We start from the raw sequence: 9680 nt of genomic DNA on the forward strand, positions 1-9680 counted from the left end.
AAAGCCCTTTATGTGATGTCGCTCAGACGTCCGACTGTGGCATTTCTTTTAAAGCCCTTTATGTGATGTCGCTCAGACGTCCGACTATGGCATTTCTTTTAAAGCCCTTTATGTGATGTCGCCCAGACGTCCGACTGTGGCATTTCTTCTTTTTAAAAAAAAGCCCTTTATGTGGTGTCGCTAAGACGCCCGACTGGGGCATGCATTTTTTTATTTATTTACCTTTCGAGGCGTCGCTCCAGACACCCGATCGGTTTTCAGTTATTAAATTCTGATACATCAAGTTCTGCAATATTACCGTTGTATTTGAGTATCATACCTTGGTCATGACGCATTCATGCATTCATTGATTATATCTTTTGTCCGAACTGTCTTGCGAGTACTTTCAAGTACTCACCTGGCTTGTTGATTTGGCCAGATGCTGATGAAGGCGATCTCATGGATGAAGAGTATGATAGCGAGTCCGATGCCTAGAGGAGTCCCAGTCAGTCCCGTGCGATCCTGTCTTGGTCATTGTATTATCCGCTTCCGCAAACCCCGAATAGATTCATCGAGCCTCACCTCGACGCTCGATGTACTGCCAGTAGAAGTCAAGTTATCCACCACCACTTTTCCCTCGAGCTAGTAGCATGCCACCCCACCCCTGTGTCATAACCGCCCATATGTAATATATTGGCGACTCTGTAATAAATTGTTGAGCAGCCTCAGCTCAACCCTGTAATATATTTGATGCTACTGGTTCTATGTTTATCAAGCTTTTGTCTACCAGAAAGGATGACTTTTCCTATACTGGGTTCTAAAGATTGGTTTTCTCAATAAACATTTTATTGAAAAACCGGTCGTGACAGACTTGGTAATCAGAGCCAGGCTAACTGTAGGAAGCCACTAGGTGCGATCGCTAATTGGTTATTAGCATGATAGAGTTATTCATGTTTTTACAATTGTAGTCATTTTCTGACAGTCAGCATAAAATTTATGATCTGACCACTCAAAATTTTTGCCTACTTTTGTAGATGGCCGGCAACGACTGCGAGTCTCAGATGTTCGCCAACGTGCCTGAGGGGTTCGTCAAACTCCTCTCCTTCATCGTTCAGGTCGCGATGGGGTCATCCGTGCGCCCAGTCTTCACGCTTTATCCACACAAGATCAACGACAGTCTGACTATGCACCAGGCCGCGGTGCAATTCAGGGGAGGCCATGCTGAAATACACCGTCTCCGATTCGTGGGGAGAGCCATGCCTACAGAAAGGCATGCTATGCGGATGGCTGCCTGCGAGGCGATAGCCCGTCTTCGGGATGTTCTTCCTGCAATGAAGACCCGTCGCTACCACTACCTTCCATGTCATGTGCGTTACACCTGTCACTACTCATTCTCTTGCCCCAAAGGAGAGCGAGACGAAGCCTTTGAGATGCTTGTCGAGTACCTCCGAGCCCTGGAGGCAGCATTCGACTGCATGGTGGATGACCTCGTAGCTGCACACATGGACTCAGTTCATGGTTGTGCTGCTAACAGGAGGGAACTCCTGCACACCGCTCCACCACTAACTTTTGTGTCATCCACAGCCTCTCACTCACCTACCATACTCACCTCTGCTCGTCGTCTGCCTACCACAGAGGAATTTAACCAGGCTATTGCACCCACTCCCGTCCGCTCTGCACCACTTGTTGCACCCACTCCCGTCCGCTCTGCACCACTTGTTGCGCCCACTCCCATACAAGCTACCCCACCTATTCCACCCACTCATATTCGTGTTATTCCGCCTACGGCACCTGCTCCATCAGCTCAGCACAATGTTTCTCGTCTGGAACCTATGAGCAAGGAGGAGGTCGATTCCCCAGCGTCTCTACGTCTCACCCTCGGCAGGCCAAGGGAGATCCTCACCATCTCCGACTAAGTACGCATAGACGCCATGCGATGTATCAACTGGTGTAATATGTTTTTTATGTTCTCAGGTTATGAGAAGTAGCCTGTTTGCGCATCATGTAGGATCTGGAGGAGTGCACTAGTTTAAATAACATGTCAGGATTATGTACGCATATCCTGAGTGATGTAATGTATAATTATGCCCGCGTGTAAGATATGCACTAGTCCTTCCCCGCGCGCAATCGTGTGTTTCAAAAAAAATACCATGGAGTTTAAAAATGTTCTTTGTGTGTGATTTTATTGACTTTTGCGACTCTTCTTCTTGTCTTACGAGTTCACAAAAATATATCCCCAGAGTGAAAGATGTGTTGTCCTTGGACGCGCTCCATGCCAACTCAGCCAAAAGAAAATTATGGCACACCGCAGAACCAGAATTTCACTCAGGGTCAGACAAGTCAACAGGACAGTGAAACAGCTTTTACACAAGTTTGTCGTTTGTATGAACAGAGTCAGCAGCAACACCAGGAAATGATGAACCAATTCATCAATATGGGAAGTAACCGTGGTCAGTATCAACCGCAATCCAAATTATCTGAGTTACAAAAGACGCGTCCTCCAACATTTTCTCATACTGACAAGCCCCTTGAGGCCGAGGACTGGCTTCGAGACATGGAGAGAAAATTAATTATCGCACAGTGTTCAGACCGTGAAAAAGTACTGTATGCACCACATTATCTCACAGGTGCAGCTGCATCGTGGTGGCAAAACTTCCTGCACATGCACCCCAACGAAAATGGAATCACCTGGGAAAATTTCAAAGAAGGTTTTCGTGGGGGCACATATTCCTAAGAGCGTCATGAAAATCAAGAAGAAGGAATTTGATGAACTCAAGCAAAGAGCCATGACAGTGTCAGAATACAACAGCCAAATCACACTGTTGTCTCGCTATGCCAATGAAGGACGCATGACCGAGAGCAAGAAAATGGAAAAATTCTTGGAAGGCCTGGCACCCGCCCTTAAGTGCCAGCTAGTTGTGGACACCTTTCCAGATTTTAAAACACTGGTGGATAAGGCCATTACCATGGAAAATGAGCGACATAGCCTGGAAGATATCCGCAAACGGAAAAGGGACCAAACTAATTTTTCTCGCAATCCCAGAAGCAAGAAGGAATTTCAGAAGGGGGATTCACACAAAACCCCGACGAATAATTCACGTCCAACCAAGAATTTCCATGCAAGAGACAAAGAGTTCACTTCTCGCCCAGGCGTTACCTGTTATGCTCGTGGAGAAGAAGGGCACTATGCCAAGCAGTGTCCCAAGCCAAGGAACTCAAACCCGAAGTTCAATAATGGTGGAAATAATTCAGCACCAAAGCGAAGCAATTTCAACCCCAACAACAACCACCGGAAAGGTCACTTGAACCACGTGACCCGAGAGGAAGCACAGAACGCCCCAGATATCGTACTCGGAACGTACCCCATCAACACAATACCTGCCATGGTTTTGTTTGATTCTGGAGCTTCTCACTCATTCGTTTCGAAAAGTTTTGCTTTGCAAAATAATTTTTCGATGCTTCCCTTGGAAAAATCAATGATCGTCAAGTCCCCTGGGATTAAGCAAGTGACCCAGAGTTACTGTCAAGGTGTGGTTATTGAATTTGAAGGATTGAAATTTTACGCCAATCTTATTGTACTGGAAAGCAAAGGACTGGATGTCATCCTAGGAATGGATTGGTTGACCACCAACAAAGGTTTTATTGATTGCTTCAACCGTACCGTGATTCTCACCCACCATCAAGGGAAGAAAATAAAAGTTTCAGCCAAGGAGAGACAAATACCTCGGCAACCTAGATTAAACAAGGTGGACGTTTCTGAGCTGAACAAGGTTCCAGTAGTATGTGAATTTCCAGATGTATTTCCAGAAGAACTACCAGGCATGCCACCAGACCGAGAGATAGAATTCAGCATTGAGCTAGCCCTCGAGACCACTCCTATTTACAAGAAACCTTACAGAATGGCACCATCCGAATTGGTAGAGTTGAAGAAGCAAATAAAAGAATTAATGGAGAAAGGATACATACGAGCCAGCTCCTCACTTTGGGGTTCTCCAATTTTATTCGCCAAGAAGAAGGATGGAACAATGAGGTTGTGTATTGATTATCGAGCTCTCAACATGGTCACAATCAAGAACAAATACCCAATGCCCCTAATAAATGATTTATTCGATCAGCTCGCACAGGCCAAAGTCTTCTCAAAAATTGATTTGAGATCAGGATACCACCAATTAAAAGTACGAACAGGAGATATTCCCAAGACCGCTTTCACCTCCAGATATGGGCTGCATGAGTTCACAGTAATGCCATTTGGGCTAACCAACGCCCCCACATATTTTGTTCACCTCATGAACAAAGTGTTTATGAAGTATATGGACAAGTTTGTTGTGGTATTCATCAATGATATTCTGATATATTCCAAAACACCAGAAGAGCACGCCGAACATCTCAGGATTGTACTCGGAGAACTCAGGAAACATCAACTGTACGCCAAATTCAGCAAATGTGAATTTTGGCTAAGGCAGGTGGGTTTTCTGGGCCATGTGCTAACCCAAGAAGGTATTGCAGTAGATCCAGAAAAAGTCAAGGCCGTACTTGGCTGGAAACCGCCAGCTAACGTATCGGACGTACGGAGTTTCTTGGGAATGGCAGGCTATTATTGGAGATTTATTGAAGGATTCTCCACTATAGCAAAGCCCATGACACAATTTCTCAAGAAAGGCAAGAAATTTGAATGGACAGAAGCATGTGAGGAAAGCTTCCAAGAGCTAAAAAGAAAATTAACAACGGCACCAGTACTAATTGTGCCAAATATACACAAGAACTTTGAGGTATATTGTGACGCATCCCGGAAAGGCCTTGGATGCGTATTGATGCAAGAAGGCAAGGTAGTTGCGTATGTCTCCAGACAACTACGCAAGCATGAGGACAATTATCCCACTCATGACTTGGAATTAGCAGCGGTCATCCATGCACTCAAGGAATGGAGACACTTCCTACTTGGGAATCGTTGTGAGATATACACAGACCATAAGAGTCTTAAGTATATTTTCACACAGCCAGAGTTAAATTTACGGCAACGAGATTGGTTAGAGCTGGTGAAGGATTATGATGTTGGAATCCACTATCATCCCGGAAAAGCAAATGTTGTGGCAGATGCACTTAGTCGAAATCCCAGCACGGAAGACGACAATATACCAAAATTGAGGCCAGAATTTCAACAAGAGTTTGCTCGACTCAATCTAATAATGGTTACCGAAGGCAGTGTGTCGAATATAGAAATACAGCCTACCCTAATGGAAAGCATCAAGGAAGCCCAACACGGACACCCCAGCATTGAGGGCATAAAAAGGAAAGTGAGTTTGGGAAGAGCCTCGGAATTCAACATAGATGAGCAAGGAATATTGTGGAACGGAGAAAGGCTATGCGTACCAAATGTCAAGGGCCTCAAACAGCAGATATTAACTGAAAGTCACACAGCTCCGTATTCAATCCATCCTGGAGGGACAAAAATGTACAAAGACCTTCAGGGAAATTTTTGGTGGCACGGTATGAAGAGAGATATAGCCACGTTCATTGCCTATTGTGACTCTTGTCAACGTATCAAGGCCGAGCACCAGAAACCAGCCGGACTGTTACAGCCAAATAAGACACCCGAGTGGAAATGGGACAAGATTGGAATGGACTTTATCATTGGACTGCCACGGTCACGACACAGAAACGATGCCATTTGGGTCATAACCGACAGATTAACCAAGGTGGCACATTTTATTCCGGTAAAAGCAACTTACACCACTCAGAGACTAGCCAGACTTTATCTTGCCCGTATCGTCTGCCTACATGGAGTCCCTAAGACCATCATCTCCGATAGGGGCACACAGTTCGTCTCTACATTCTGGGATCACCTACAACAGGCACTGGGAACCCAACTAGCCGTCAGTACAGCATACCATCCCCAGACTGATGGACAAACGGAACACGTAAACCAAATCTTAGAAGACATGCTAAGAGCCTGTGTCCTCACCTACGGGAACAGTTGGGAAGAAAGTTTGCCATATGCAGAGTTCGCATACAACAACAGCTATCAAGCCAGCTTGCAAATGGCACCCTTTGAAGCTCTATATGGGAGAAGATGTCGTACCCCGCTAAATTGGTCAGAGACCGGAGACAGCCATATCTTTGGCCCAGATATGCTCAAGGAGGCCGAGGAGAAAGTTAAGACGATTAGAGAACGACTCAAAATAGCTCAAAGTCGGCAAAAGAGTTATTACGACCGAAAGCATCGGGAAATCGGTTTTGAACCCGGAAAATTGGTATACCTGAGAGTTTCTCCTATGAAGGGTCTGCAACGATTCAAGATTAAGGGGAAACTAGCACCAAGATTCATCGGACCATTTCAGATAGTGGCCCGACGAGGCAAGGTAGCCTACCAGCTGGACCTACCCGGAGACTTGTCCGGTATCCACAACGTGTTTCACATCTCGCAGTTGAGAAAATACATAAGCAACCCAGAGAGGCAAGTTTCACATGAGTATATTGACGTGCAACCAGACCTCACTTACCGGGAGCACCCAACAAAAATATTAGAAGAGTCTGAAAGAAGGACCCGACGGAAGACCATCAAATTCTTCAAAGTTCAGTGGAGCAACCACACCGAGAATGAAGCCACTTGGGAGAGAGAGGATTTTCTTCGGACAGAGCACCCACACCTGTTTAAGGATCAGCTGAAATCTCGGGGACGAGATTTTTCCTAAGGGGGTAGGTGCTGTGACACTCCAAAAAAAATTTCTTTGTGGTTTTGTTTTCAGCAAAAATCTTTCTTGGATTTAGTTTCTCCTGAGAGGAAAAACCTTTTTGGTTTTTGGGCTTTTATTTGGTTTTGATCCCTTCTAAATTTTTACCATGCCTCCTATGGTGAAAATTTTCCCAAAACAACTCCTTCCACTTTGGTTAAACCCAAACATTCTGTCCAAACTAATAAAATCCATTTTTTGGATTTTATTCCAATTATTTCTCCTCCCAAAATAATTTTGTCCTTTCTTTTGAGCCTAGGTGGATTGCAAAGCAAGTGCCTTAATGCTTTTGATTTTTGATCTCAACTCAACACCCTTGGATAGTCCTTTGTACCCACAACCCAGAACCATCTTGATCCACTCTTCTCCTGTTCAAATATTTCAAATTGCACTCACTGCAAGTTTGGACTAGATTTGCCAAATTTGGTGAAATTCATATCTACACCTCTCCAAAAATTCCACAAATATTCAGGCAGCCTCTAGATGCAATGAGAGGCCCCTCCACCAAAAACCAGCTCAAGGAAAAATCCCTACATGCCTGGATCATTCTGTCGAACACCTTGCATGCACTGTTCCAGTCATATTCAGTAAAATTCAGAAGTTCAGTGTCGATCTTCGTCAGTAACTTTAGTCACGAGCTCACAGTGCGCTTGGCACATAGCTCACGGCCTGGCTTGCTTGTCCGAAGCCTCACACGCGCGCTTGGCACCTTCCTGGCGTCGGTGGCGCCCTGGCCCGCCTGCGCCGGCGTGTCTTGCGGCGGCCGTAGCGTCGTCGCGGCCGACAGGAAGCAGAACGGCGGCTCAACGCCGTTCGGTGCCGCCCAAGCGTCCTGGTGGCTCCGCGTGGCCACCTCCATGCCAGCGCAGAGCACGCTCTCTGGTGCCGACGGGCCCGCGCCACCCCGTTCCGTCGAACTCACCCTAAACCCCCAAATCCCGACGTGGTTAGCACCAAAACGAAACCATGGGACACGCACGACGACGTTCAGCCTCTGAAACCTCCCGTGCAACCGCAGCGCTGCCGTAATCACCTCGCCGGAGAACCCCGTTCTCGGCAACCGCCTTGGGGTGGCTATATATAGCACCCCGAGCCTGCTCTCGCCCACGGCACACCTCCTCTACCCCATCAGACCCCGCACAGCCACTAAACAAGCCACGAGGAGCTCTCCTTCCCCGACTCCAGCCACTCCATTCCGCCTCGGCCCCCACCATGATTCACTCCGGTAAGGCCATCTCCGGTGCCCTAGCCTCGTCAGATACCTTCTCATACTATCGCGAGTCTAACCCCCTCACCAATTCCACCTCCGCAGCTCTCTCCGGCGAGATCCACGGCCACCCGAATCACCGTCCGCCGGAGCAAGCATCACCGCCGACGTGGTACTCGCCGGCGACCACCACCACCTTCCACAGACGCGGAATGGCGGCCTGATCACGGAGGTACACTCCGATCTCCCTGCCTTGCCGTGGATCGCCGCCGGCGACCACCGCGGCTCTCGGGCGCCGTCGAGCCCCGACTCCCCTGTTTGAACTTTCAAACCTGACGGGTGGGACCCGCCCGTCAGCCTCTCTTTTGTTTTTTTAAATCATTTGCAGAAGGCGTACTCTGGCAAATATGCTTCCTCTCTGAACTATTTTTTTGGATTCTTCTGCATAGCCCCCTGGAAGATTTCTGTTTCATTACAGATGGGTCCTTGGACCAAAACTCTTATAACTTTTGATTAGAAAAGTATTTTTGATTAATTATTTTTATGTTCTCCTTAGATTTTTGTCTAGTTTTTTATCATATTTATTTGAAAAATATTTGGAACACTTTTCTGTACAGTCACGGTATTTACGTTGCGTGCGTATTTCTTCTTATACCGTAGATACCGGAGGAGGTGACGGAGCTGCAAACTTCGCACATTTAGACTCCGACTACTCCGAACCAGGCAAGCATGTTTGAACTCTTGATATGATGAGTGTTGTTGCATGTTTGCATTTTAGTATAGTCACGGCATGTTTATGAACATCACTTTGTATGATATATCTTATGCACATGATCGGAAAGTAGGTTTCGGAAAGCACTATGTTGTTGGATGCATATTTGCAAAGCCATGTGTTGGTATGAGGATGGGTAAGATGGCAGTGTTATGACATGCCAGTCTTATGCCAGATTATTTGACTACCGTGTCGTCATGACACAATTCACATTCCCATTCATTCCGTCCTATACTGTCACATGTTTTCCGAAAGGAATATGGCATAGTAAGTTGCAAATCATTTTCCTGGTACACACCAAGTGGAGAGGCCGGGATGAGGGTTCCATGGCCCTAGATTAAAGCCCGTCATCCGGTCAGGGGGCATGGGTGTTTCCGGTTGGGACCGAGAGGGGGGCACCCCTTAGAGCGCGCGTATAGAAATTTGATCCCATGCTATTCGAGGTTGTGGCCTCCCCGTCTCAAAGTTTTTCTTGGACGTTGTCCAGGGTGATTCCTGGCATCGTGAGGTGAAAATGGGTGTGTACTAGTTAAATGTGTTTCTACTGAAATGTCGTAAACGGAACTAGTCCTTCGTGACTATGGAAATCCGTTGGCTGTGTTCAGTTCTTCCAAACTCTGCAGAGTCTCAATCTTTCAATTATCTTGTACTTTGTTCAAGTACTATAATTGTCTTATCTTGTCAGGTATTCAGCCTCAGTGACAAAAACTCCGGTGGGATTTATGTGTAATAAATCCGGTTAAAAGATTATTCTTGTGGATGAACTAATCTCGTTATTTGCATTTGTTACAAGGCCCTGTCTGTGATGTCGCTCAGACGTTCGATGGTGGTATACCTGTTATTTGCTATTGCTAAAGCCCTGTCTGTGATGTCGCTCAGACGTCCGACGGTGGTATTTCTTTTAAAGCCCTGTCTGTGATGTCGCTCAGACGTCCGACGGTGGTATTTCTTTTTAAAGCCCTGTCTGTGATGTCGCTCAGACGTCCGACGG

Source organism: Triticum dicoccoides, chromosome 4B (assembly GCF_002162155.2).
Source record: "Triticum dicoccoides isolate Atlit2015 ecotype Zavitan chromosome 4B, WEW_v2.0, whole genome shotgun sequence".
NCBI classification, from domain to species: domain Eukaryota; kingdom Viridiplantae; phylum Streptophyta; class Magnoliopsida; order Poales; family Poaceae; genus Triticum; species Triticum dicoccoides.